The sequence below is a fragment of the Hemicordylus capensis genome, chromosome 1 (assembly GCF_027244095.1).
Source record: "Hemicordylus capensis ecotype Gifberg chromosome 1, rHemCap1.1.pri, whole genome shotgun sequence".
Taxonomy (NCBI): domain Eukaryota; kingdom Metazoa; phylum Chordata; class Lepidosauria; order Squamata; family Cordylidae; genus Hemicordylus; species Hemicordylus capensis.
Window position 1 is genome coordinate 264,575,930 of NC_069657.1, and position 27,294 is coordinate 264,603,223.

At 44.0% G+C, this 27,294-nt stretch overlaps 1 long non-coding RNA gene across 2 annotated transcripts in view; it reads left to right on the forward strand.

Annotated features, from left to right (window-relative positions):
• Nucleotides 1-22,810, forward strand: part of LOC128340874 (uncharacterized) — a 51,830-nt gene extending 29,020 nt beyond the window's left edge. For both annotated transcript variants that reach the window (XR_008314052.1, XR_008314053.1), the window contains exon 4: nt 22,376-22,810. This is a non-coding gene — a long non-coding RNA (uncharacterized LOC128340874). The remainder of the gene's footprint in view (nt 1-22,375) is intronic.
• The last annotated feature ends 4,484 nt before the right edge of the window (nt 22,811-27,294 follow it).

Below are 27,294 nucleotides of genomic sequence, written 5' to 3' on the forward strand. Positions count from 1 at the left end.
TTTTTTTTCTGGAGAGGATTTCATTCTTCATTGCATGTTTAAGGAAAATCCAGATTATATTGCTGCCAACTGTTTCATTCTAGTGTTTCCTGGTTGTCCTAACTTTGCTCAGTCCTTGTTAGTGATTTTTTGGATGTGATGTGTGCTACACTTGCAATTTCCCCGTCTATTGTGGACAGGCAAAGTGAAAGTGCAGCACCCTACAATTGACCCTTTGATTAGTTCTTTCCTCCTTGTACCTCTCTTTTACAGCTACTTCTAATATTTGGGCTTCTGCCCCTTAAATTAGTTGCTTCCTGTTTCTGTATATGGCCACAGCATTTCTGAGGTGGCCCTTAATTAATCAGTTCCTGTTTCCTGTGTGTGTGTGTGTGTGTGTGTGTGTGGTATACACACTTTTATTCCTGCCTTCCATTTTGCAGCCAGAATTATTGCTCATTAATATTTTTTTTGGGGGGGGGGCATTATTTTTAAGGTCACAACTGCACCATTAAAAATACTGGCCAACATTCCATGCAGCAGGATGTCAGCATTAGGGACCTGCTGGGGCTGCTGCACAACATGAAAGGGGGTCCCGATGGTGCTGTGTGGCAGGGCAGCAGTGTAATGACTTAAAACAGCTTCCAGCTGTTTTATGTCATTCTGTGTTAGTCTTTGATGAGTGCGCGTCAGGGGTGTAACGATATTAGGGCAAGGGGAGACAGTTGTCTGGGGGGCCACTACCTTGGGGGGGGGCCAGAGGCAAGTCACATGACTGACTCCCCCAGTCGTGCACCCGCCCGGGCTTCCTTCAGTTGTATTCATTCTCTGAAATTGATGTGAGCGTTAAGACCTGGAGCTACCAGAACAGCATGTCTTTCTCTAGTACCATTAAATGACTTGCATCGTCAACAATTTACAAAACCTTAAAAAAAATAATTTAGGATAATGTTCTATTGTGGCACACAGGATTTATATATATATATATATATATATATATATATATATATATATATATATATAAAATTTTACTTCAGTGTGGGGGGGCATTCTAAAATCTTGCCTCTGGGCCCGCTCCAACCTTGCTACACCCCTGGTGTGCGTGTTGCAGGCTCCTGGCATGTCATTGGAGAACTTCTTATTGTGTGCTTCATTAGTCAGGATGTCAGCTAGTATTTTTTGCAGCTGCTTGATGGAGCAGAGACTTGTTTTGTATTCCCACCAGTGTGGGGATATATGCACAGAATTGTGTTTTTTCATTAACAAAAATGAAAACGGAAGGCAAAGTATGGTGAAACCAACTCGATTTAAATATATGATGATAGGGTGAAATTGATAAGACTGAAACTTTGCATTAGTAGGGGTGCAGGGCATGGAGGTAGTTCAGAAAGGTGGAGTATGTGCCATAACTAACCATCTCAAAAACTGCACTTCTTCTTTGTGAGAGACAATAATGCTGCAGTCAGATAACACTTGAAAGGATTTCACTCAGTGTTCCCTCTAACAGGGATTCCCAGATGTTGTGGACTACAGCTCCCAGCATTCCCAACTTCAGTAGCCTTTGTGTGGGGATTATGGGAGTTGTAGTCAATAAAGAACACCACAGGGCTCTGTGGGCGCCAGTCGAAATCGACTTGACAGCACACTTTATCGTTACCTTTAGTCAACAACATCTGGGAATCCCTGTTAGAGGGAACACGGATTGCACTACAATTGTGGTGGAAGTTTAAAACACACACACACAGAGCACTGTGGTAATTTAGCCCCTGGGGGGGGGAACCCAAGGATGATGGGGAAAACATGGGAATGCAAATGCTCTGCATGAACGTTGTCTGAATTCTCAGGAATAAATAGATGAGCAAATTGTGTCAGTGCCTCTGCTGGGGAGCAAGGCTGGTGTGGAAGCATACTTGAGGGCCTGAATCTCCATCAAGCAAACAAACTACAGTGCGTTGCCTTGCAGCTGCCCAATGGGCTGCTACAGCACTACCCTTGGGCTCTCTAGCTGCTTCTGCATAGCTGGAAGCACTTAGAAAGGCTTCTTCTACATGTCTCTGAGAAAGAAACGGAGGAAAGGAGAACAACGGCAAGCAAGAGGAGGAGTTCTTTCTATCCAGTATGCTTCTTTTTCTCTGCCTTCATATCCGCTGCAGAAAGAGGTGTGAGTGATTCATGCTCCCTGCTTCTGGATCTCATTTTGCCTCCTCCTACAAAAGAAGGGAGATACTCAATTCTGTCCCAATATTCAAAGAACATACATCTTCTTATGCAGATAGGTCCCACTTTGCCAGAAGTGAGGGATAGGGGAAGGAAATGCAAGTAATTCATTGCATGTTATTCATTGCTTCTCTTATCTCTTCTAAGGAGTGTATGAAATTGTCCTCTCTTTCTCATCTTCAGTAGACGAGCCAATGTGGTGTAGCGGTTAGAGTGCTGTCCCTAGGACTGGGGAGATCTTAAAATGAGTTCAAATCCCCATTCAGCCATGAAACTAGCTGGGTGACTCTGGGCCAGTCACTTCTCTCTCAGCCTAACCGACTTCACAGGGTTGTTGTGAGGAGAAACCTAAACATGTACTCCTTGGAGGAAGAGCAGAATATAAATGTAAATGTAAAATAAATAGAGGGAGAAAAAGAGTGAACTATATACACATTAGGTTAGACAAATAAGATGGGAGACAAGACGAGAAGGGGGACTTCTTTCTGTTGAATCTCTTGAGCTTCTTGCTTAGTAGATGTATACCTTAATATATATACCTGACACAATAATAATAGTATATCTTGTCCTTCCTCCATGGAGCTCAGGGTGGCATACATGATGTTCCTCCTCCCAACCCTTTTGTCTTCGCAACAACCCTGTGGGATCAGTGAGGCTGAGATCGAGTGACTGGCTCAAGGTCACTTGGTGGGATTTATAGTGGAATGGAAATCTGAACCAAGGACTCACTGGTCCAGTCATCCAGATCTTAGTCGTAGTAGCAGCAGGTATGCTCTTGTAAGACTGCCAAGAGTGGGATTTTCACAAAAAGAATCTGGTATATGTATCTGCAATTTTAAAATATAAAAATTGATGTCTGTCTGTGCAGAGAATACAGTGAATCATTTATTTAAGAAAAGTACTTTTTGAAAACCAGTTATTTACAAAATGGTTACATTTAACTAGAAGGTTATTAAGAAGAGAAAACTCTAAGCTTGTCTGCAGGGCAGGAAAGGACTTCACACTATAAAAACTTACTTCTGTTTCTTGCATCCAATGGGGTGTTATGTCATGTGCCAAGAAACACCACGACCCTAGAGTTTCAGAAAATCAATATTAAAGTGTGCGCGCGAGCGCATATGCACGCATGCCAAGCATGGAAGATGATCCAATGATGCCAAGACCTCCAGCCCTTCAGAGGCTTGTTGCAAAGTAGATGTGCTGGGCTTGGCCAGAGGTTACCAATCTGACATCTGCGCTGTGTGATAATAGCATAACCTGACAATTTAATTGCACACTTGGCACTTGGCAGCACCCAGAGAGACTCTGAGGACAACCCCCTGCTTTCCAGCTGGTATGCCTGTCCTTTCAGGTCATGTTGTAAGAAGCTGATCATGCTTCAGTGTACTGTGTCTGTGCACAGGGGGAAAAAAAGTTGGAAACACCCAGTGGCTGAATTCCTAAAGGACCCGTAGATGGGAGGACTGGAGGAAAGGAGGTGTTAAGCATCTGTTTGTTTTAATGAAGCCAGAAGCCTTGTAGTGCAATCCTATGCATGTCAATTTGGAAGTAAGGGTCATATGAGATGCATGTTACCTCCCCCCCCCCGCAACACGCAGGGGAAAAAAGGAAGAAAAACTGTAGTATCAGAGATTTAAAGTAATATCTAGTTTGACCCTAAGTCCCACTGTGGTCAATAGCACCTATTCCCAAGTCACTGTGCAGGGGATTGCTTACAAACTATCACTTGTTATATATTCTCATCTTTGTTAACAGGAAAGTGTTGAAGGAGAGAAATTATAAAAGAGGCCAAAGATGTGATGATAGACTCAAGGGTTGATGGAAGACATGGAATAATGTGAATTTACAGATCTTTTGTATGCAGCCTTGATAGTTTTTTTAAGGTTTTTTTTTTTTTTGCAGTGCATATATCCTTTTGCTAAAAATCTGATAATCCTGCACTGATGTCTGCATTAAAGACCTGCTGTTTACAATTCCTGTTGTGCCAGATATGTTGTGCTGGGAGTTGTAATTCAACAACAGCTAAAGAGCGAAGGTGGCCTACCCCTGTAATATTCTACTCCTATATTTGTAGGCTCAGGGGGCATTTCTATATTCTGTCCAGAAGGAGACAATTCACTGTCAGGGGCAGACATGCACACAATGGCTCTTAGGAGGCAACTAACCAAATCTTTGTTGTCTGTACCCACCCACCCCGCCGCCTTTCTATAACATGGCTTTACTAGATAGCAAAGCAGAGGAAGGTGAAAAGATTGCCGGTGCTAGGAACAGGCTACTTTCCCTGTGGTAGGAAATGCCATATCCAGCAGGTGATCCATGCTGGATTGGGTTTGTGTGTGCAGCACACCTGCAAAGCAGTTAGTGGGTTTTGTCATCTTTCCCATCACCAGTCATAGCGCTGATCAAAGCTGACAGCCCCAACCATTTGTTTGGCAGGTGTGCACACACAGATCCTCACATGCACCAATTCGCACACAGTCCACAGACGAATACCATGCAAGGATCTGTGGATCACGGCCAATAGGAATTCTGTTAGCTGTGCTGACATATCAGGACAGTTGGCAACCTGCCCTGAAAGCAAACCTTGACTTTCCTCCTGATTAGCCTAGCTGCTCTCTTTTGTTGGTACTGGTTTCATAACAACCCATGAGAAGTACTCCATAGTTTGAAAAAGGATTTGAATGTGTTTGCTAAAAAGAATTGATTGTTGCACGTGCTCTGCTTGTATGTAATGCATTGTTTGCATGTGACTAAACGTTTAAAACTAGATACTTGTGGCTACAGTTTATGGCTCCTTGAAATGAAATGCACTTGCTCAGAAGAGTTGGGACATGCTGTGGCAAATCAGAAATGAATGACTGGCTTTACCTCTTCCCTTCTTTTCTTTTTCCAAATATGTAAACTCTAAAAGAGCTTTATTCTTCCTAAATGATCATTCAATTGCTTCCAGACCATATCTTTTGGTAGATTTACTGCTGGATCTTGGAGAAAGGAAGAAAGGGGGGGGGGACCCTAAACAAATGCATTTTGCATATTAACACGTAACTCTTGTTCCTGTCTGCTCAGTTTGGAAAATGGTTTGAATGCTTTTATACCGAAAAAAATGGCTAATAAAATTGGCTGCAGCACCATTGCTTTGCAATTCTTATGAACAGTAAAGTGCTACTTACAGTCATTGATGTTAAAAGCTATTTCTAAATTATGGTGCCATTTATTATCTCTAGCGTCCAAAGTAAGTTTAAATGATGCTGATAATTCATGTTTTACCAAATTTCCTTTCCCCCCTGAGGATACCTCTGATTAACTTATGCACATTTAAGCGCTTTTTAAATTCTTCTTTTATTGCCATTATGCTCTGAGAATCTCAGCGATTCTCAAAAATGGGTAATAAACTTGAGATAAAATGCCACAGTTTTAGATCAATGCTGACATATTGCTCGGGTGATTTCTTCCGAGCTAAAGTGATGATGCTTCATATTTACAGAATATATACTATGTTATTACTGCAGGATTACCATTTTGTTCTAAGATGAAATGAGTAATTTACCAATTTATTAAACAGTTACATTTAAGTATTGCTTAGGACATTACTACACCAATCTGTTTACTTAGCATGAGGAGTTATCATTAAAAAACCCAGTTTACTTAGGTAAAATTTGTAATCATCATGCTCTCCATTAGGAGACTTATTTTTCTGCAAGCCTAATTGCCTGGAAATGAGTTTTTTCTTATTTACTGTGGTAAATTCTGCTAAGCCAGCTAAAAATGTCACCCGAGCATGAATGCTACAAAAATTAATAATACATACAGAAGGCAGTTTTAATTAGTATAATACCAAACAGTAATAAAAGATTTATAGGATTTAGGCTCTAATTCTGTGCATACTTACTTGGGAGTAAACCATGTGGAACTTACTTCAAAAGTAGACACACACAATCCTGCTGTGAGGCTGCAATCCTATGTACACTTATAGCTCATTGAACTTGGGCTTGCTTCTGAGTAAACATGTTTTTTAAAAACATGCAGATGATGTAGCAAGCTAACAATAAAACAGTGAGTAATCTGCTGGATGTATTTCAGCCTATGTCTGGTAGATGTCCACTTCTACAGATCATTAATGGAAATTAGGAAGAAACTGAACTGTTTCCTGAAGCCGCATGAACATTCTTACCAGTAAATGACAGAATTGATCTATCAATATTCTTACTGTGTACCTGTCTTGGTAAATGTCATTTACCAATAAATCATGGAAGTGCAGAAGAAATCTGCAAAAATATAGTTCACTAAAAGTGCTTGATACTTCTTGAGATATATTTGTAATGGCCAGAATTTGGGTTCCCTCACAATGCTGTTAAATGATGTCTTACTGGCACAGTAGCCATCATAGTGCATTCCCTGTTACCACTTTTTGGATGGGTTAGTAACATGTTAGCCACCTTATGGTGCAGCGGGGAAGCAACTTGCCTAGGGAGCAAGAGGCTGTTAGTTCAAATCCCCACTGGTATGTTTAAACACCCATATTGGGCAGCAGCGATGTAGGAAGATGCTGAAAGGCATCTCATACTGTGCGGGAAGAGGCAATGGTAAACCCCTCCTGGATTCTTCCAAGAAAACCACTGGGCTCTGTGGGTGCTAGTAGTTGTCACCGACTCAAGGGCACAATCTTTCCTTTCCTAGTAACATGTTGGAATGGGTTGTCAGATGAAAAGCCACACAGCACCCATTATGTAGCCATCCATGCACACATATATACATGGAAAGTGAGAGTTTTATCCTGTGAGTTGGTGAGGATGCTAATGAAAGGCATCAGTTTGACAGGAAATATATTGGTAATTGACTTGAGACCATTTCCCTTGGAAAAGTTTCAGTGAAATCTTTGGAAAGACTCATAAGTGTGTTCAGAATTGCACAGAAAATCAGCGTGGTAATACATTAAGCACATTCAGAAATCGTGATACAAACCTTATTCACATGTTGTTCAGTTCATGTACAATCTTTGTGCAGTGTATGCATGTACAGATCTATATGCGCAAACAGTTATTCACATGTTCAACATGTGCAGTAGTATACCTCCTGTCTGTACCCTGCCTTTGAGGGAGCCTGCACCCAGTTTCACTTTTAAAATAAACAAATGTACAGTCATTCACATAAAAGCCTGTACATTTGTGGACACATGTCAGTGGGGGCACCAGGAAAAAAAAATGAATGGGGTAGGTGGGTACAGAAGGAGTAAAGTACATTTATGGCTGGAGCTGCCCTTATTTATTTATTTTACTACATTTATAAACCGCTCCATCCAAAGGCTCTGGGCAGTGTACAATAACTTTTAAAAAGACATAAAACCCACAATTAAAGCAATGCTAAAACAATATAAAAACAATTCAAAAATGAATTAAATTAAATTAAAACTATTAATTTAATCCATACAAGTGGCCCTTGCCACTTGTATGAATGTACAACATAGTATCTCAATAGGGCTACAGTCTCTGCAGTATTCAGCACAAAGCATTATTGGTTGGATTTGCACAACCATTATGAGAAGTATTTCAAAGTCAGCCAATGGTCTAAGACGATGATGGAGAGCAACCTGTACCAATGGATGGAAAGCAACAATCCAGTTGCCCCAGGACAGTATTGTCATAGTTGCTGTTATTAATTTTACCACTTCTAATTCAAGGAAGCAACTACAAAAGCTGCAAATTCGTAGGTTTGCCAACTGACCCAAACCAAAAACCCAAACCTAAATTGGCCTGCTCTTGTGCTCTTAGCTACAGCCTGATCTGCAAAAAACAGCAGATGAGGTTTTCTACTGCAGAGAAATAAACATGATCACCTGCTAATTCTTGCAGCATGAACTGTTAATACAGCTACAGAGGCTGGTTCAGAAACAGAAGTCCAACCAGTAGCACACCAATGAGAAGCAAGTTATGTGTGCTGTAATTGTCTTATGGAACCAATAGAAGAACAAGACATGAAAGGTAGAAAACCTAGGAGGACCGGAGTCCTCCACAGAAACCCTGTGGGTGACAATACAAGGCCTGAAAGGAAATGTGCTACTGGGGACGTGCTATTGCCCTCCGGATCAAAACACTGACAGTGACTGGGAGTTGCAGCAGGAAATCAGGAAGGTGTCAAGGAGAGGCAGGGCAGTAATAATGGGTGACTTCAATTACCCACACACAGACTGGGTAAATTCACAGTCAGGTAATGACAAAGAGGTCAAATTTCTAGATACACTGAATAACTGTGGCCTAGAACAGTTGGTCTTGGAACCAACCAGAGAGAAGGTGACCTTGGACTTAATCCTGAGTGGCACCCAGGACCTGGTGTGGGATGTCAGTGTCATCAAACCTTTGGGGAACAGTGACCATAGTGCGATCAAATTCAACATACATGCGGGGAGAGGATCATCTAGGAAGTTTAACACAGACATTTTGAATTTCAGAAGAGGAAACTTCTCCAAAATGAGTATAGTGAAAAGAAAGCTGGAAGGGAAAATCAGAAGAGTCACTTTGCTCCGGAATGTATGGAGTTTACTCAGAACTACAATACTAGAAGCTCAGTTAGATTGTATACCACAAAGGAGAAACGGTACCACTAAATGCAGGAGGATTCCAGCATGGCTAACAGGTAAAGTCAAGGAAGCCATAAAAGGGAAGAAGACTTCCTTCTGAAATTTGAAGGCATGTCTAAATGAAGAGAACAGAAAGGAAAACACAGGGGCGTAGCAAGGTTGGAGTGGGCCCAGAGACAAGATTTTAAAATGCGACCCCCCTCACTGAAGCTCAGTTCATGAAGTAAAGAAATCTTAAATGAGGCTGAATGCTAGGTGACTCTGGGCCAGTCACTTTTCTCTCAGCCTAACCAACTTCACAGGGTTGTTGTGAGGAGAAACTTATGTAGTACACCACTCTGGGCTCCTTGGAGGAAAAGCGGGATATAAAATGTAAATAATAATACTTATATCACACACACACACACACACACACACACACACACACACACACACACACTATAAACTATGTGCTACAATAGAACATCATCCTAAATTATTTTTTTAAAAGGTTTTGTAAATTGTGGACGATGCAAGTCATTTAATGGTACTAGAGAAAGACATGCTGTTCTGGTAGCTCCAGGTCTTAACACTCACATCAATTTCGGAGGATGAATGCAACTGAAAGAAGCCCAGGCGGGTGCGTGGCTGGGGGAGTCAGTCATGTGACTTGCCTCTGGGGGGGGCTCCCCAAGGCAGTGGGCCCCCAGACAACTGTCTCCCCTTGCCCTATAATAGTTACGCTCCTGGGAACACAAACTCTGGCAAAAGAAATATAAGGTGACAATAAGTGAGTCGAAAATAGAGATTGAGGAAGATTGAGCTAAAAGCATCAAGAGGAATAACAAAAACTTCTCTAAATGCATCCGATGCAGGAAACCTGCCAGGGAGGTGGTTGTACCATACAATGATGGAGTGAAAGGGACTATTAAGGAGCATTTGGAGGTTGCAGAGAAGCTAAATTGGTTATTTGGGTCCATCTTCACAGCAGAGGATACTGAGCATATACATGTTTCTGAACCAGGCTTTTTAGGGATGGAGGCTAAAGAACTGAGTCAGATAGGAGTGACAAGAGATAATGTTCTAAACTGTCTGAAAAACCTGAAAACTAGCAAATCGCCAGGGCCTGATGGCATCCATCCAAGAGTCCTCAAAGAACTCAAATGTGAAATTACCAACCTCCTTGCTAAAATATATAACTTATCCCTGCAATCAGGCTCTGTACTGCAGGACTGGAAAGTAGAAATGTCATATCAATTTTCAAAAAGGGATCCAGGGCGATCCAGGAAGTTACAGGCCGGTTAGCTTAACGTCCATTCCAGGCAAATTGACGGAAAGCATCCACAAAGATAAAATTGTTACTTACATAGTACAGCAGGCCCTGCTGGGAGAGAACCAGCATGGCTTCTGCAAAGTTAAATCTTGCCTCACAAACCTTTTGGAGTTCTTTAAGAGTGTCAACAAGTGTGTGGATCAAGGTGATCCAGTTGACATAGTATACCTTGACTTCCAAAAAGCTTTCAACAAAGGTCCTCATCAAAGACTCCTGAGAAAACTTAGCAGTTATGGGGTAAGGGGACAAGTACATATGTGGATTGCTAACTGGTTGAAGGACAGGAAACAGAGGGTAGTTATAAATGGAGAGTTTGCACAGGAGGGAAGCAGGAAGTGGGGTCCCCCAGGGATCTGTACTGGGACCAGTGCTTTTAAATTTATTCATAAATGATCTAGGAGCAGGCAGTGCGGTGACCAAATTTGCAGATGATACCAAACTCTTTTGGGTAGTGAAATCCAAAATGGATTGTGAGGAGCTCCAAAAGGATCTCTCCAAACTGGGTGAATGGGCGACAAAATGGCAAATGCGGTTCAATGTTGGCAAATGTAAAGTGATGCACATTGGGATGACACCCCCCCCCACTTCAAGTATACACTGATGGGATCTGAACTGTCAGTGAATGACCAGGGATGGTCATCTTGGGTTGTGTTGGACAGCTCATTGAAAGTGTCGTCTCAATGTGTGGCAGCTATGGCAAAGGCCAGTTCCATGCTAGGAATCATTAGGAAGGGGATTGAAAATAAAACTGCTAATATTATAATGCCCTTATACAAAACTATGGTGCGGCCACACCAGGAGTACTGCATACAATTCTGGTCATTACATCTAAAAAAGGACAGTGTAGAACTGGAAAAGGTGCAGAAGAGGGCAACCAAGATGATCAGGGGCCTAGAGCACCTTTCTTATGAGGCAAGGCTACAAGAAGATGATCAGGGGCCTACAGCACCTTTCTTATGAGGCAAGGCTACAACACCTGGGGCTATTTAGTTTAGAAAAAAGATGACTGTGGGGAGACATGATAGTGGTCTATAAAATCATGCATGGAGTGGAGAAAGTGGATAGAGAGAAATTCTTCTCCCTTTCACATAACACTAGAACTGGGGTCATCCCATGAAATTGATTGCCAGGAAATTTAGAACCAATATACGGAGGTACTTTTTCACACAATGCATAATCCACTTGTGGAATTCTCTGCCACAAGATGCAGTGACAACCAACAACCTGGATGGCTTTAAGAGGGGGTTGGATAGCTTCAGGGAGGAGAGGTCTATCATTGGCTACTAGTTGGAGAGCCACCTCCAGCCTCAAAAGCAGGATGCCTCTGAGCACCAGTTGTAGGGGAGTAACAGCAGGAGAGAGGGCATGCCCTCAACTCCTGCCTGTGGCTTCCAGCGGCATCTGGTGGGCCACTATGTGAAAGAGGATGCTGGACTAGATGGGCCTTGGGCCTGATCCAGCAGGGCTGTTCTTATGTTAAAAAGGGAGCTAATCTAGACTTCAGTTTTAAATGTTTTTAGCCCCGCTCCTTTCAGAGAAATGTTTCTATAGGCTGAGCTTGAAAAGAAATAAGATTATGATTTTTTTTTTGTACCTAACTATTTTTTCCAGTTTTATGATGGTGGTGGAGGTAATGGTCGAGATGCCTCAGGATACTAATGTTTGTGGCTGGCAACATGACCAAAGTGCACGTTGGAATGCAATTGCAATTACATTTAAGAGCTGCTGTGAAATGACAAGTACTGTACAGTGTAATTGCACTATACCAACTGAGCTCTAATGATCTAGATCAGGAGTGGCCAAACTGAGGCTCTCCAGCTGGTTTTGGACTACAACTTGATCACCCCAGCCTCAATCTGTGGCTGGAGATGATGGGAGCTGTAGTGCAACATCAACTGAAGAGCCTCAGGTTGGCCACTCCTGATCTGAATGATGAGCTTGCAACATTCATATTGTATCGAGAATTCTCATCAATTAGGGTGCTTTCAGACAGACATATTAAAAAAAATATATCAGCCACATTCAGATTCAGCTGGAGGCTTATATTACACAGGATAACATGTGTCATGTGAATAGCTTCAGTGACTCTGATAATCCCTTCTAGAGCACAAAATACACCTTAGATTTACAATCTTGACAGGCCCCAGAATATGAAGCTGCTTTCTACTGAATGAGACTGTTGGTGCATCTAGCTCAATACTGGCTGTGTTGACTGGCAGCAGTTGCTCTTGAGGAATTGAACCTGGGACCTTCTGCATGCAAATCAGGTGCTCCATGGCCCCTCCCACTCTGTGCTACTTGGTATCTCTGTGTGCTCTGGGCTACTTCTGGTTGAGCACTACAAACACATTCACAAAACTGTGGAGAAGGTTTCTGTCTAGACAATTGAACCTTCATTTAGTTGAACCTAAGGCCCCCAAACCAATCAAAGTCCTTGCCCAACCATTACAAAAGTCTTTGATTGGTTGCTCCTCCCTCTCCTCATACTGGCCAATTGACCTCTCAAAGGTCCCTTCTTGAGAAAAAGCCTATTGGCCAGGGGGGAGGACAGGAGAAAGAGGAAATGCGGCACAGTTCGAGACTTGTTCTACATTTTCTCCTTCCTTGCTCTTCCCATGGCCAACTGGCTTTCTCTCAAGCCTCAGCAATAATACTGATTGGCTGGGTGGGGACGGCAGAAGGAGGAGGAAATGCTGACAGAGTCAAGATGTGCATAGCATCTGGAGAGGAGAGCTGGTCTTGTGGTAGCAAGCATGACTTGTCCCCTTAGCTAAGCAGGGTCTGCCCTGGTTGCATATGAATGGGAGACTAGAAGTGTGAGCACTATAAGATATTCCCCTCAGGGGATGGAAGAGCAGAAGCTTCCAAGTTCCCTCCTTGGCCTCTCCAAGATAGGGCTGAGAGAGATTCCTGCCTACAACCTTGGAGAAGCCTCTGCCAGTCTGTGAAGACAATACTGAGCTAGATAGACCAGTGGTCTGACTCAGTATATGGCAGTTTCCTATGTTCCTATGTGTTCCCTCCACTGGCCAATGGGTGTGTCCCCTAGAGGCCTGAAAATGATGCAGAGGCCCTGGAGGGACTTACATTCAGCATCCCCCCATATATATCACACACACCTCTGGCCCTTTAAATTGCACCTACTCTGTTTTGAATGTGAATGGGGAAGACCCATACTGAAAGATGTGGGCCTGTCAACCGCCACATGCACATTGGGCCTGAGTTGCTCCAAATTTCTTGATTGCCCTGATCTGACAGCATGGCTGTCTCCTGTGCGCATTTTACTTCTCTGTGTGATTTGTGCTAACAAGATGAGTGAAAAATACTTCTTGAGTTTGCCTCCATTTTGAAAGAGATTTTATTGTTTTCCGCATACAGTAAATAATGGATAGAAAAGCCTCTCTCCATAATTAAAATGGATGCCCCTTGCCTGACACGGCTGATCGTTCTCCCAGTAACAAGGAGCCTTAGATACATGTAAAGCCAGGATTCCTGCAGTTTATCTTTGGGTAAGCTGTGGTGTTGCATACAGATTGGTGGAACAAGCAAACATAATAACACTTGAGACAACTGAGCCCACAGAATAGGCCAAGTTTTGATTCCTTAGGACTATGATGGTGACACTCAGTTTGTACCCTCTACAATTTTGCAGATGAAAAGAGGGACTTGTCTGTAACACTCTCATACCAAGGGTAGTTTGGGAAGCCTCCCATTGCTGAAGGGTCTACTCCTCCTTTTGTGTGCTCTCCTGCGGAAGTTGGACTACAGCTCCCATTATCCCTGACTATTGGCCACTCTGGAAGGGATGATTGGAATTGTAGTCCAACAATAGTTGGAGGACTGAAATGGTGCAGCTGTGCTCTTTTAATTGACTCTGCAATCACTGCTTTTCCATTGATTTAAATGCCAAGAGGGTGTGTGTGTGTGTGTGTTGTTCAGAGCTGAGGAAATTTGGCCCTTTGGCTGCTGTTGGACTACAACTCCCATCAACCCCAGGCACTGTGGCCAATAGGCAGGGATGATGGTAGTTGTTCAACAACAGAGAGCCAGCGTGGTATAGTGGTTACAGTGCTGGACTAGGACCAGGGAGACCCGAGTTCAAATCCCCATTCAGCCATGAAACTAGCTGGGTGACTCTGGGCCAGTCACTTCTCTCTCAGCCTAACCTACTTCACAGGGTTGTTGTGAGGAGAAACACAACTATGTAGTACACCGCTCTGGGCTCCTTGGAGGAAGAGTGGGATATAAATATAAAATAATAATAATAATAATAATAAATAACAGCTGGAAGGCTGAAGTTGTGCAGCCCTGGTTTAGTTAAACATGTTCTAGGCAAAATATTGACCTATAATAAGTTATCAACAGTTCACATGCCTCAGCAGCCTAACGGTGCGAACTGGAAGACTGTACACTGTAGGTTGCCTTACTGGTCATGTGCCTGCATTGGCAGATGGTTCCAGACTCTAATTGGGCAAACGTGTTCCAAGAACATGGGCCACCTTGGGAAGAGGGGCTGCCGATTACCCCTCACCTGTCACTCACAGCTTGACCCCTCCCCTCCTCCCACTTGCTGCTTCTTGCCACTTCTGCCACCACTCCTGCCACCCTCCTACTGGCCATTGTCACCACTCTTGCCTGCTGCCCGCCTGCCATGCTACCTCTTTCCGGCTGGCTAGCACAGCGGTAGGGGCTGAATAGCCTCTCTCCTCTCTGCAGCAAATGAGAGAGGAAAGAGGCTAACCAGTTTTTTTACTGGTGCACAAGTGGGCTGGGAAATGGAGGAGATGCATGTGCACCAGGGGTAGGGGGCAGATGGAGAAAGATTGGCTTGAGGTGATGGAGATTTAACGGAGAGAGATCAGGTGTAGAAGGAGTTGGGGTAAGGATGTGGGCTGCAGTTTGCCATGATGCCTCAGGTTCTAGAGGAGCTTGAGTTGGGCCTGCACAATAGCTAGGTTGGAACCTAATTTTGAAAACAGCAGTACTAAGTGAATAGAAGCCAAATGAGATGTCATTACTTATGGCTGAAGGACTCAGTGTGCTCCCCATTCAGAATGAACAAATCTATCACAAGTGTGGTGGCTTCTGATGACGTGCATTTGTAAATAAGCCAGTAATAGTAGTCTCCAGTTTTCCAGATGGATACAGCAATAGTCTCTGCTCTCTGCTTTTTCTCAGTTCTCTACTTTCCAAGACCCCTGTGAGGTCCGAAGAGCAAATTAGTGTTAGAGGTGAATAATCTGGTGAGTTCAACAAGAATTCTGTCTAACACAGGAAAGCAGAAATCAATTTTTATGTATTTTTGACTGCTCTTAGGAATAGCTTGTAGAGATGACTATCCCACTGTGCCAGCTTGGAGAATATTTTCTTTGTTCTTTGTGATCTACAGGTTATAACACTGTCATAGTGATTTTTTGATACTGCCAGGCTGGGAATGGCAATTTCAAGATCTTTAGCCATGTTTTTTGCTTCATGACATAATGCTTTTCAGTTGTTTTTAGAAGATCTCATTCTTGACAAACTCTAACATGCCTATTGTCAGTTTCAGGGCATTGAGGTTTTCATTGAGGTTTTCATGTTGCTGGTTTTTTGAGGCACTGTTTGGAATCTTAAGAGAGAGAGAGAGAGAGAGAGAGAGAGAGAGAGAGAGAGAGAGGGAATGTGATTCTCCACAAAACTAACCAAGCTTTAACAAAAAAGTAATATTTCTTCATCCTCTTCAAAAGGCTCTTTGCAGTACTGATGTTAAGAACACATAAGAATAGCCCTGCTGGATCAGGCCCAAGGCCCATCTAGTCCAGCATCCTGTTTCACACAGTGGCCCACCAGATACCACTGGAAGCCTACAGCCACGAGTTGAGGGCATGCCCTCCCTCCTGCTGTTACTCCCCAGCAACTGATATTCTGCCTTTGAGGCTGGAGGTGGCCTATAGCCCTCCGACTAGTAGCCAATGATAGACCTCTCCTCCATGAAGTTATTCAAACCCCTCTTAAAGCCACCCAGGTTGTTGGCTGTCACCACATCTCGTGGCAGAGAATTCCACAAGTTGATTATTCTATCTATCTATCTATCTAACATATTTTTATACCGCCAAAAACGCAAGTTCTCTGGGCAGTTTACATGAAAATAAAAACTACCAATAAAAGATTAAAACATTTCAAAAATTAAAATGTAAAAAGTTAAAACTATTAAAACACAATTAAATCAGTATCTAATTAAAAGCCTGGGTGAACAAATGCATCTTGACTGCCTTTTAAAAAGTTGTAAGAGATGGGGAGGCTCTTATTTCAGCAGGGAGTGTGTTCCAAAGCCTCAGGGTAGCAATGGAGAAGGCCTGTCCCCGAGTAGCCACCAGACAAGCTGGTGGCAACTGCAGACAAACCTCTCCAGATGATCTCAATGGGTGGTGTGGTTGTAGCAAAGAAGGGATTCTCTTAAATACCCAGGGCCCAAGCTGTTTAGGGCTTCATAGGTGATAACCAAAACCTTGTACTTTGCCCTGAAACTTATTGGCAGCCAGTATAGATCTTTTAAGATAGGAGTGATATGGTCTCTCTGAGATGACCCAGAGACTAACCTGGTTGCCGCATTCTGGACTAACTGCAGGTTCCAGACTATGTACAAAAGCAGCCCCACATAGAGCGCATTACAGTAGTCAAGTCTGGAGGTGACCAGCAGATGTACTACTGTTCTGAGGTCATTTAACTCAAGAAATTGATGCAGCTGGAGTATGAGCCGAAGCTGATAAAAAGCACCTCTGGCCACTGCCTCAACCTGGGACACCAGAGAGGGTTTTGTGTCCAGAAGCACCCCCAGACTGCGTACCTGTTCCTTCTGGGGAAGTGTGACCCTATCCAGAACAGGCAGATCAAAATCATCTCATGAGTTCTGGCCCCACACAATGTACCTCCATCTTATCTGGATTAAGCCTCGGTTTGTTACCCCTCATCCAGCCCATCACTCACTCCAGGCAGGCATTTAGGGAGGTTATGCTGACATGGTGATGCCGACATGGAGAAATAGATTTGGGTGTCATCAGCATACTGATAGCATCCTGCACCAAATCTCCTGATGATCTCTCCCAGCGGTTTCACGTAGATGTTAAACAGCGTCGGAGACAATATGGAGCCCTGAGGGACACCATACAAAAGTTCAGATTTTGAAGAACAACAGTCCCCGAGAGACACCATCTGGAATCTACCCGAGAGGTAAGAGTGGAACCACTGCAAAGCAGTGCCTCCCACCCTCAACCCCCTCAGATGCTCCAGAAGGATACTATGGTCGATAGTATCAAAAGCTGTTGAGAGGTCCAAAAGGACCAACAGAGTCACAATTCCTTTGTCATTTCCCAATTGGAGATCATCGTTGTGTGAAAAAGTACCTCCGTATGTTGGTCCTAAATTTCCTAGCAATCAATTTCATGGGATGACCCCTGGTTCTAGTGTTATGTGAGAGGGAGAAGAATTTCTTTCTATCTACTTTCTCCACACCATGCATGATTTTATAGACCTCTATCATGTCTCCCCGCAGTCGTCTTTTTTCTAAACTAAATAGCCCCAGGTGTTGTAGCCTTGCCTCATGAGAAAGGTGCTCTAGGCCCCTGATCATCTTGGTTGCCCTTTTCTGTACCGTTTCCAGTTCTACAATGTCCTTTTTCAGATGTGGTGACTAGAATTGTACGCAGTACTCCAGTTGTGGCCACACCATAGTTTTGTATAAGGGCGTTATAATATTAGCAGTCTTATTTTCAACCCCCTTCCTAATGATCCCTAGCATGGAATTGGCCTTTTTCACAGCCTCCGCACATCAAGTCGACATTTTCAATGAGCCGTCCACCACGACCCCAAGATCCCTCTCCTGGTCAGTCCCTGACAGCTCAGATCCCATCAGCTCATACTTGAAGTTGGAGTTATTCGTCCCATGACTACTAAGTTTCCTCAGGAGTCTTTGATAAGGAACTTTGTCGAAAGCTTTTTGGAAGTCCAGATAGTCCAGGTATCCTTCCTTCCAGTAAGTAGGGGTGTGCGTAGGGTGTGTGTGGAACCAGTTCAAGTTGGTTTGTTGAATGGACCAGAGCAGTCAGTCAGTTCAACCAAACCAATTCGCAAACCTATGGTCCAGTTCAAATTCAAATCAAATAGTGGGAAATGGTTCCGTGCACACCCTTAACCCTAGGGTTGTCCTACTGACCTAGAAAAAAAATCATTAAAGATAGCCTGATTGCCTGATTGTTTTGTGGGTTGAGTGGTAGGTAGCACCCATCATGCCCTACCACTCAATGTTCTTTGGTGTCCCTAGGAGCTACCCATGGGGAATAATGGGGTGGTTTGAGTTCCCCATTATTCCTATGGGTGAAACAACACACTGCCACACAGGTTTTGAAAAACAAAACAAAAAGGGAATTATCTCAATCTGTCCCTCCCAACACAGAACACACGGCGCATTTCAAACAGTCCAAAAAAGCATAACTGACGCAGAATACACCACCAGCCACAGTGCCAGGTGCCTGCGTTGCAATATTGGTGCAAATTGCTCTCTCACAAACTAACACACAATTATGATTCAATTGCAGCAGCAGCAGCATCATGCACACTTAGTAAGCATAGCAACAAGCTCAACTAGAAAAATGTCCTCTTCAGCCACATTTTGACTGAGCACATTTTGCAATGCAGATTGCAGAGCAGACCAGTGCACTGAGTGAAGCACAAGTTAGTCTCAGGAACAGACATGGAGCTCATCTCATAGCAATCACCAAGAAAATATTATACACAGTAGAGAGAGCTGATCTGTCACTGTCTATTTCTCACCACAACACCATCTCACAACAGACCACCAAACCACAACAACAGGCAGGCATGCAGGCAGGCAGGCAGGCAGGCAGGCACCCAAGTTCTGCCTTTTCCCACCTGGGTTCAGCAAATCCAGTTGGTTAAATCAACAAGCAGTAGCACAACAAGCATATTATAATCAGTATTGAAAAAACAAACAAACACAAACTTGCTTGAGAAGAACTCTTCTTTCTTCTCTTCATGTCTGGATAATAAGCCATGGCCTCAGATTGGCTGGACCCCAGCTGACAGCCTGCCTGCCTGACACATGTCACAACACCAGTCTACCTACTTGTGTGTCTGTGCATGTGTGACTGTGCTGTTTGGACAAAACATTAACAGTAACACACAAAATCAATCCTGCCTGCCTGCTCCACCACTGCTTCTGATTGGTGCTGGGCCTCAGGGCACCAGTCCATCATCATCCTGGACCATGGCAATGGGGTGTGTGTGTGTGTGTGTGTGTGTGTGTGTGTGTGTGTGTGTGTGCAGCAGTAACAGGCAGACTGTGACACATCTGATTTGGGGGTTGGCCAGGGTGGGGCAAGCTAACAGTGGTGTTGCAGTGGGTGGAGGTGACCACGAGTCACTCACCCTCCATGTCCAGCTCAGGATAGCCTAGCAGGTGTAGATTGGCCTACAGGAAGACCAGCTGCTCCACCAAGCCAGCATTCAAGAGCAAACGATGAGGTGCCACCCTGTCCTTGGTCATGGAGAACACTCTCTTGCTCTGGACGCTGATTGGTGGGCATAAGAGAAGCCGACTGGCCACTGCTGCCAAGTCCGGCCACACTTGGCAATGCATTGGCCCAAACTGGACCGGTTCCATATCCAGTTCTGCCACCAACTCCTGCAGGTACTGCAGAACAGACTGCTCTGCAGTGCCACAGGGCTCAGTGGGCTCCTCCCATAACCTGGCAAGGCATCAAGGCACCCCCATTTGAATCATCTGGGTGGAACTGCTGGCTGCATTGGTGCTGCAAGGGACACCACACCGCTGCTGGCCTGGGAAGTGGCAGTGATGCTGTTGCTGGGGGTAGAACATGCACTAGAAGTAGGCGCTCCAGCACTCTCCTCCTGGTTCAGACGAGCCTCCTTTCCTCGGCCTGCCTAACTTCTTGAATCAGGAGATCCTGTCACCTTGTCAGGAGTGACAGCATTGCCTTTCATCGCTGGGTCAGAGGCAGGCAAAAACATGCTCTGCCAATTGACCCAAAGTGTTGCTGAGCCACTCCACTCCAGTCCTCAGCTGATCTGCCAGGGTGCATGCTTCCCTAGTGCCCTAGTGGTCAGCAAAGTCTGGAGGTCACCCATCGACTTCTTCAGGAGAAGAGCAGCGGGCACAGCCTTGCTCATTGTTGCTGTCTTCGCACACAAGCTGTTCATGGTGACAAGGAATGGCATGAGTGTCAAGACAACCTTGGAAATGAGTTTCCAGTCCATGTTGGACTGGACACATACTCACAAGTCACACCTCCTTGCCAGGGTGTGGATAGTAGGGATGTGCAAATTGATTCGGGTACAAATCAATTTTGTACCTGAGAGGAATACCAGAGAGGAGAGCTGGTCTTGTGGTAGACAACTGCCATATGCCAACTACACCCCCTGCCCAAACACAAGGCAGTGGAGTACTACTCAGTTTATGTTCTAGGATTTTTTTCTAAGTGTTTAGACTCTTTGGTGTCTAATAACCTTTCCTCATAATGAATCCCTATGAGGATTAATCACACACCAAAGAGTCTAAACACCTCAAAAATTCCTAAAATATTAACTGAGTATCCAGTGGCTTGTGGTTTGAGGCCGTAGTTGGCACATGGGATGCTACTAATTCCCCACCCACAAAGCAGTGGGGTCAAAATGAACAGAATAAATGAAGGTGTGTAATGAAGACACCAAAGAATCTAAACACTTCAAAAATTCCTAAAAAATAAACTAAGTAGGCGTGTGTGTGTGTGTTTGTGTGTGTGTGTGTGTGTGTGTGTTTGACACATGGCAGTTGACATTTGGCACTGTCCAATGACAGTCAAAATGAACAGAAGAAATGAAGGTGTGCAATGAATCCTCATAGGGATTCATTATGAGGAAAAGTTATACACCAAATAATCAAAACACTTGAAAAATAGTGACCACATATTTTGCTCCATAACTCTACTTCTACAAGGGCTAGAGCTTAGCTTTTAAAATGAATGAATGAATGAAGCAAGTTGGGGATCCATGTTAGGTTTAGGATAGGGCAACTTCAAATCCCCATTATTTCCTATGGCTGAAGTATACAAAATTAGTACAAAATAAAAACCCCCATTAAAAATCAACCAAGTGCTCCACTACCTTGAAATTTGGGTGGTAGGTGGCACCTTTAGGGGCCTAGCCACCACCCAAATATGGTGCCCCTAGGACCTTTATAAGTGGTCCAAATCGATCTGAATCTGAACCAAATCAAATCCAATCCAAACCAGTTCTGGGGTGATTTGGCGGGGGAGGGGTCAGATTTGAACACAAAACAAATCGGGGTGATTCAATTTGGGCACAAATCAAATTGAAAAAACCAATTTGTGCACATCTCTAGTGGATAGCCACTTCTTGCCCCTGCAGGTGCTGGAGCAAAAGAAAGGTGGAGTTCCACCAGGTCAAAACATCCGGAGGGGTCAGGTGTTCAGGTAGGCAGAGCTCATGCTGCCTCTCCCTGAGCATCTGCTTAGCCTTTTCACTCCGGTGGACATGGGGGGCTATCTTGTGGCACTTCTCCATAAGAGCAGCTGTGGCAGCAGCAGGACCTTCAGAGGGGAGGGCATTGTCTGGCCTTCGCCTCCTAAAGGCCAAGCGCATCCGTCAAGGCCAGATGAGAGCATGTGCCATACAACGGATGGACACAAAGTGCAGCTGACAGGCTGCCCTCAACATGTTGGCACCATTGTCGGAGACCAGGAACCCTCAGCAAAGGTTTGGCTGCCCAGACGGCCATTCCTCCACTTGGCATTCGATGACCACCAGCGGCTCATCTGCCATGTGGTCAGTGTCCACCGGCTCCACATCAGGCACAGGCCACCTGGGCTTTGCTGCATGGGAGGGGCTGGCCACGCCACCACCAGCAGATGTTCCCTCCCTCCCTTGCCCTCAGCTGGAGGGACAGGAAAGCAGTATGCACCCCACTATAGCTGGTCCACAGATCCATAGTGATGTGCACACTGGTGTCAGGCCCTGCTGACTCCAGCAGCCCTGACACAACCTCCCTGCATGCCTGGCAATGTGGTGGTTTTCTCTCTAATCATCTAGCTTATCTCCCCTTGTCACTGGCATACAAATGCTCCAGTTTTATAACAGCTAATATTGTCTCGGTTTTGTATGTGTGCAGTCCCACAATCTGAGCCCTTAGAAACAGCAACACATGTGTGTTGAGTTATCTTTATTTGGCTGAGCTGAGTATATGAAGACTCATGAGAACATCTTTTCTTCCAATGCTCCAGGTGCACAAAAAACTGGGAGAGGAAGAAGTGTTCTTGGGTAACATGTTGCACTCACCACATTTAATACAGCCACCTTCAATCTATATGGGGAAGGCTGGGATGTGAATCTTCAAACAAGCAACCCAGTACTGTGATGGAAGGGTTCTAGAACAGCTCGAGAAGTGAGGGAGGCAATGCATGGCAAGTGATGGAAGAGAACTGGCTGAGAGAGAAGATCGCAGGCTGCTGTCAGTGGCCTTCCACGGATAACATTTCACTGTTACCACAAAGCAAGTGGGTTTTCATATCAAAGGTGTTTGTAGTCAATACAGACATCTATAGAATATATAGATACGATTTTACTTATTGTCCTTGCCGCTTGGGCAGGATATTTCAATTTGCCTGCTACTAATGTAACTATATTGATTGTGTTATAAAATATGTCTTATATTCTGAGAGACTGAGACATGGACATCTATAGCTATCGACTCACTGCATTATCTCTTCTTTTTTATAATAATACAATAAATACATAAACAATGTTCCAAAGGAACCGGATTAACTGATTACAAGATATGACTCTAAAGACGCATAAGCAAAGCTATTGACTCGCACCAGCATTGGCCTGCTGGACTGGATACTGCAATGGTGGATTTACGCAATATTGTGCAAACCACTATAGGTTTCAGAGAGCAGATTTTTAATTAGTGGACTAAAGACATACCCCGGCCTTTTGCCCCTTGCTTCACTAGCCTTGAGCAAGTAGAGTCAGTGAGAGGTCTTTTCTTTCCCCTCCTACACTGGTAACAGTCACAGATCATAAATGGTTTGTCTTGCACATCACAATGTCTCATTTACCTCTGGGCTGGAAACTTCAAAACATTTGGTTGCTAATAGTTTGAGTGAGTGTAACATCCAGGCTGTCACTACTAGCTGCATTTATAATGGCAGTTCTTTCTATTTTGCCATCATTGTGCTACATAGCAGAAAAAATCCTACATGTAAATGCAGCTCTTGAGATGTGGTCTCAGTTACCACTTGTGGAATGAAATAAGCACTACAGTTATCTGCAATCAAACACTTTACCACTCTCGAAAGCAGAAACATTTTCCCCAGATGAAAGCCTGATGATTTGAAGTTGCCCATCATCTCGAGAAAACTGCTGCTCTATGCACCTTATGTTCTTATAGATGGCACCAAAGGGAGATTAGACAAATTCACAGGGGATAGGTCTATCAATAGTAGTAAGCCACAATAGCTAAATGAAACCTCCAGAGACACAGTGTAGTATCCTGAATACCAGTTGCTGGGAGTAAATACTGTGGGAGACCCTTTCACTTGTTTCATATTACTTCTGGTTGGAAACAGGCTGCTGGTCTAGATGGATCCTGGATAGAGCCAGACTCTTCCTATATTCTTTAATTCTGTTTACCTAGGGCTGATTTACACATACCATTTGATTCCTAATCACTTGATGCCTGAAAGCTGAATACATGGATTTATTTTGGTGATAATCAGCATTGTGCTTGAGGTGACATAAGGCAACATGAACATTCTGTACTGGTAGCTGGTAATTAAGTTGTGATGGTTCATTTGTGCATGGAAGCCATCACTTGGAGCAACAGTGCACTCATGAGCTGTGAATGAGATGAACTCCTCCTAGATATCGTTATCTATCTCAGTTGAATCCTGGCATTCGGTCCAAGGAGCAGAGAGCGACATATAGAAGTCTTTCCCCATTTTGACAACTCTAAGAGATGGACTAAGGATGTTATTTGTAATCAAATCATTACTTTTGATCTATGCCTGCTAAGAAACTAAAATGCCAAGACCTCTGCTTTTCATGGTTCAACAAAAGGCTGCTGTATAAGAAAGAGCTTATAAAACCTGGCAGCAGTCTTTAGTGCCCTCTGCTGCCACTTCTGAGGTAAAAGCTTTTTAAAAAGAGCAGCAAAGCAAGAACAAAAAAATATAACTTGACAATGACAACAAAACAGCGTACGAATGTGAAATATACCAGAATATGTTACTTCAAAACCAAAGTTTACTTTAGAACATCTACTATTACTGAGGAAAGAGCCGCTTCTAACGATAGAAAGGTTTTGTTATAGGAAATATCTATGAACTCACTGACATTTCTGTGAAGAATTATTCATAATGCATGGTAATGAGCAGAGTGGCAAAATGTCAACATCCCTCTATATAAAAGTGAGTTTCCAACATTTTATCGCACTTGGAGTGACCATGAATGAGAACCCAAAATGGAGCTATGCAGATTAAGAGGCCAGCTGGCTTGATTCTTAATGGCTGGGGTCAGAGGGGCAAGGAACTGATTGCAGGGGAGGGGGGACTGAAGGGGTGCAGATCGCCCCTAAGTATTTAAGACATTCCCCTCTCATTTTACTGAATCCCCCCAAAACATATTATCTCCCCACCAAAAACACTGTTTTTCCTCCCCCACCAAAAAAGTGAGGAACTACTCCTCAAGCTTTCCCTCTGTCTCCTCAAGCTTCCCTCTGGTGTTCTCTCTCTCTCTCTCTCTCTCTCTCTCTCTCTCTCTCTCTCTCTCTCTCTCTCTCTCTCTCACACACACACACACACACACACACACACCTCTCAGTATTGGTCCCACTTCTTTTTAAATCTGAAAATCTCTCACTTTGGTACACAGCCAGAGGTGCACTTAGGTAATTTTGGAGCCTGGACCTAAGGGCCTTTAGAGCTAGAGCCCCCCCCCCACTACCCCCCCCCATCCCCCTACACACACACACCATGACACACACAGTATTTTTGACACTTGGGTTCTTGAGGGCACAAAGAGCAACTGAACTCACAAGAATGTAAGAACAGAAAACAGGTATATTTATGCAAACATGTATTAACAGAAACATTTCAACACAGCATTACTCTTGCAGTGCTACAGACCAATTGGAGCTAGGCAAGCTGTGAGTGATATCGGTTATCAGAGTGAAGTTACATATACCTTCTCCGGGTAACAATGCCTCTCTAGGGAGGGCCTTTTTGTGGTGGCACCTGTGGAATGACCCCTAGGATGGTGGGTCTGATGCCGAGTCAATATAAGGTAACAAACCCAACTCTTCCTTGCATACTTAGTTATGCCATCATAACTAACTTGACAAGGAAGCACCTTTTTAACATGGTGATTCTCTTTATTTAGCAGGGGGAGAGTAACTGGCCCTCTCCACCCCCAGCACAGGACCTCCAGTGCCTGTTGCTGGTGTCTGTCTTATGTTTCTTTTTAGTTTGTGAGCCCTTTGGGGACAGGGATCCATCTTATTTATTTATTATTTCTCTGTGTAAACCGCCATGAGCCATTTTTGGAAGGGCGGTATAGAAATTGAATTCATCATCATCATCATCATCATCATCATCATCTAGATCAATTTGCATGCTATCTGGAATCTCCCTGACTCTCTTTGATCAGTAGTAAAACGGTCCTCTAAACCTACAGGCTGCCATCCTAATGAAGCACCATGGCTTCCACACTGCTGCCACCTTCTGCACTAAGGCAGCATGTGCGCTTGGGCTTTGTTGATCTTCTCCACCCCTGGAAGCAATCCCTGTGACCTGGAAATGGGTCCCTAAGGATTGCACAGTCTTCAAAGACCCATATCTGGGTCACAGGGAGCAGGCAAGATCAGTGGGGGGGGGGACCCCATGACCAGCCAGGTGCAGCTAGTGAGGCTGGGGCTGGGGGCAGGGGCTGGGGGCCGGGCAGGCAGATACAGAATTGGCCATGCACTCTTTCTTTTTCACTTCCTGCCCTGCTGTGCTGTCTCCTCCTCTCTCACCATGACTTTAATTTGAGCCATGCAGGCTAGTCATTGGCTGGGTGAACCCAGCCCTCCACCCCACCCCACCACCCCACCAGCCCTCCACACACCCCAAACCCAGCCCATTTCATTGGCAACACCAGGATTTTGCTAACAGATTACTGTTGTCTAAAGAATCGGAAATGCACTTTGTGCTGTGGTGTTCACACACTTCATTCTAAGTGAGTGTGGAAAATACTTGGAAGGTGTCAAGAAGTTCAGCATTAATTAATGCTCCACATCCACACTTTCTCCCAATGCATTTAAGTTTCCTCCCAAACTAAGGAGCCAGTATAGATGTTGATGTTTTGATAACAACTAATTTAGTTAGGTAGGGAAGAAATACAAGCTTTTTATTCAAATTTGTACACATTCTCCTGTGTCAGTTTGATCCATCCACCAAAATCAATTAAGTTTAAGACGTTAATGGTCATAGTATGCTAAGTTTAGTGTGGCTAGAACAATGTTGTAGAAACTGTAGGCATGAATTGTCTCATTCCCTGAAGCAGAGTTACTCAATTCTGATAGAGTTATATCCCATTTTAGTGATCTTTTTTAGTGGTCATTGACCAGACCTATATATGCTTACCGTCAGTCAAGTGGCTATATCTTACCATGCCTTGGGACCCATGCAAATGTAGCCCAATTCTGTGCTTTCTTATTCAGAAAAGTGTTCTATTGATTTCTTTGTGATTTACTCCCAAGTAAGTGTGCATAGGAGAACCCAAGTTTGTTTCTGAACTTCCTCACTATTTGTGTGCATTAGTGATAGTGTGGTAGAGCTGCTCTATCAATGGGCATTCTAGCCAACTTAATGACTGTGAATGACATCCTGACTAATGGAGTACTCATGCACTGGTATAGCACCAGTATTACTGAAGAGTTCCAGACTAATGCTGCACTGGTGCTAGTATGTGTATGTGGTGATTTTAATGACCTCCCCTTCTCCTGGGAGTTATTCACACATGGTTTCATGCCGCAGGGTATCTGAAGACCGAATCTGCATTGCAGCAGATTTGCAAGATGTTTAATTTGGGGGATTAAATTGACAGTTCAGTCCCTGGCAGATCTTTTTCCTGTGTGTTCCCATGTACTTGCTCTGGGTTT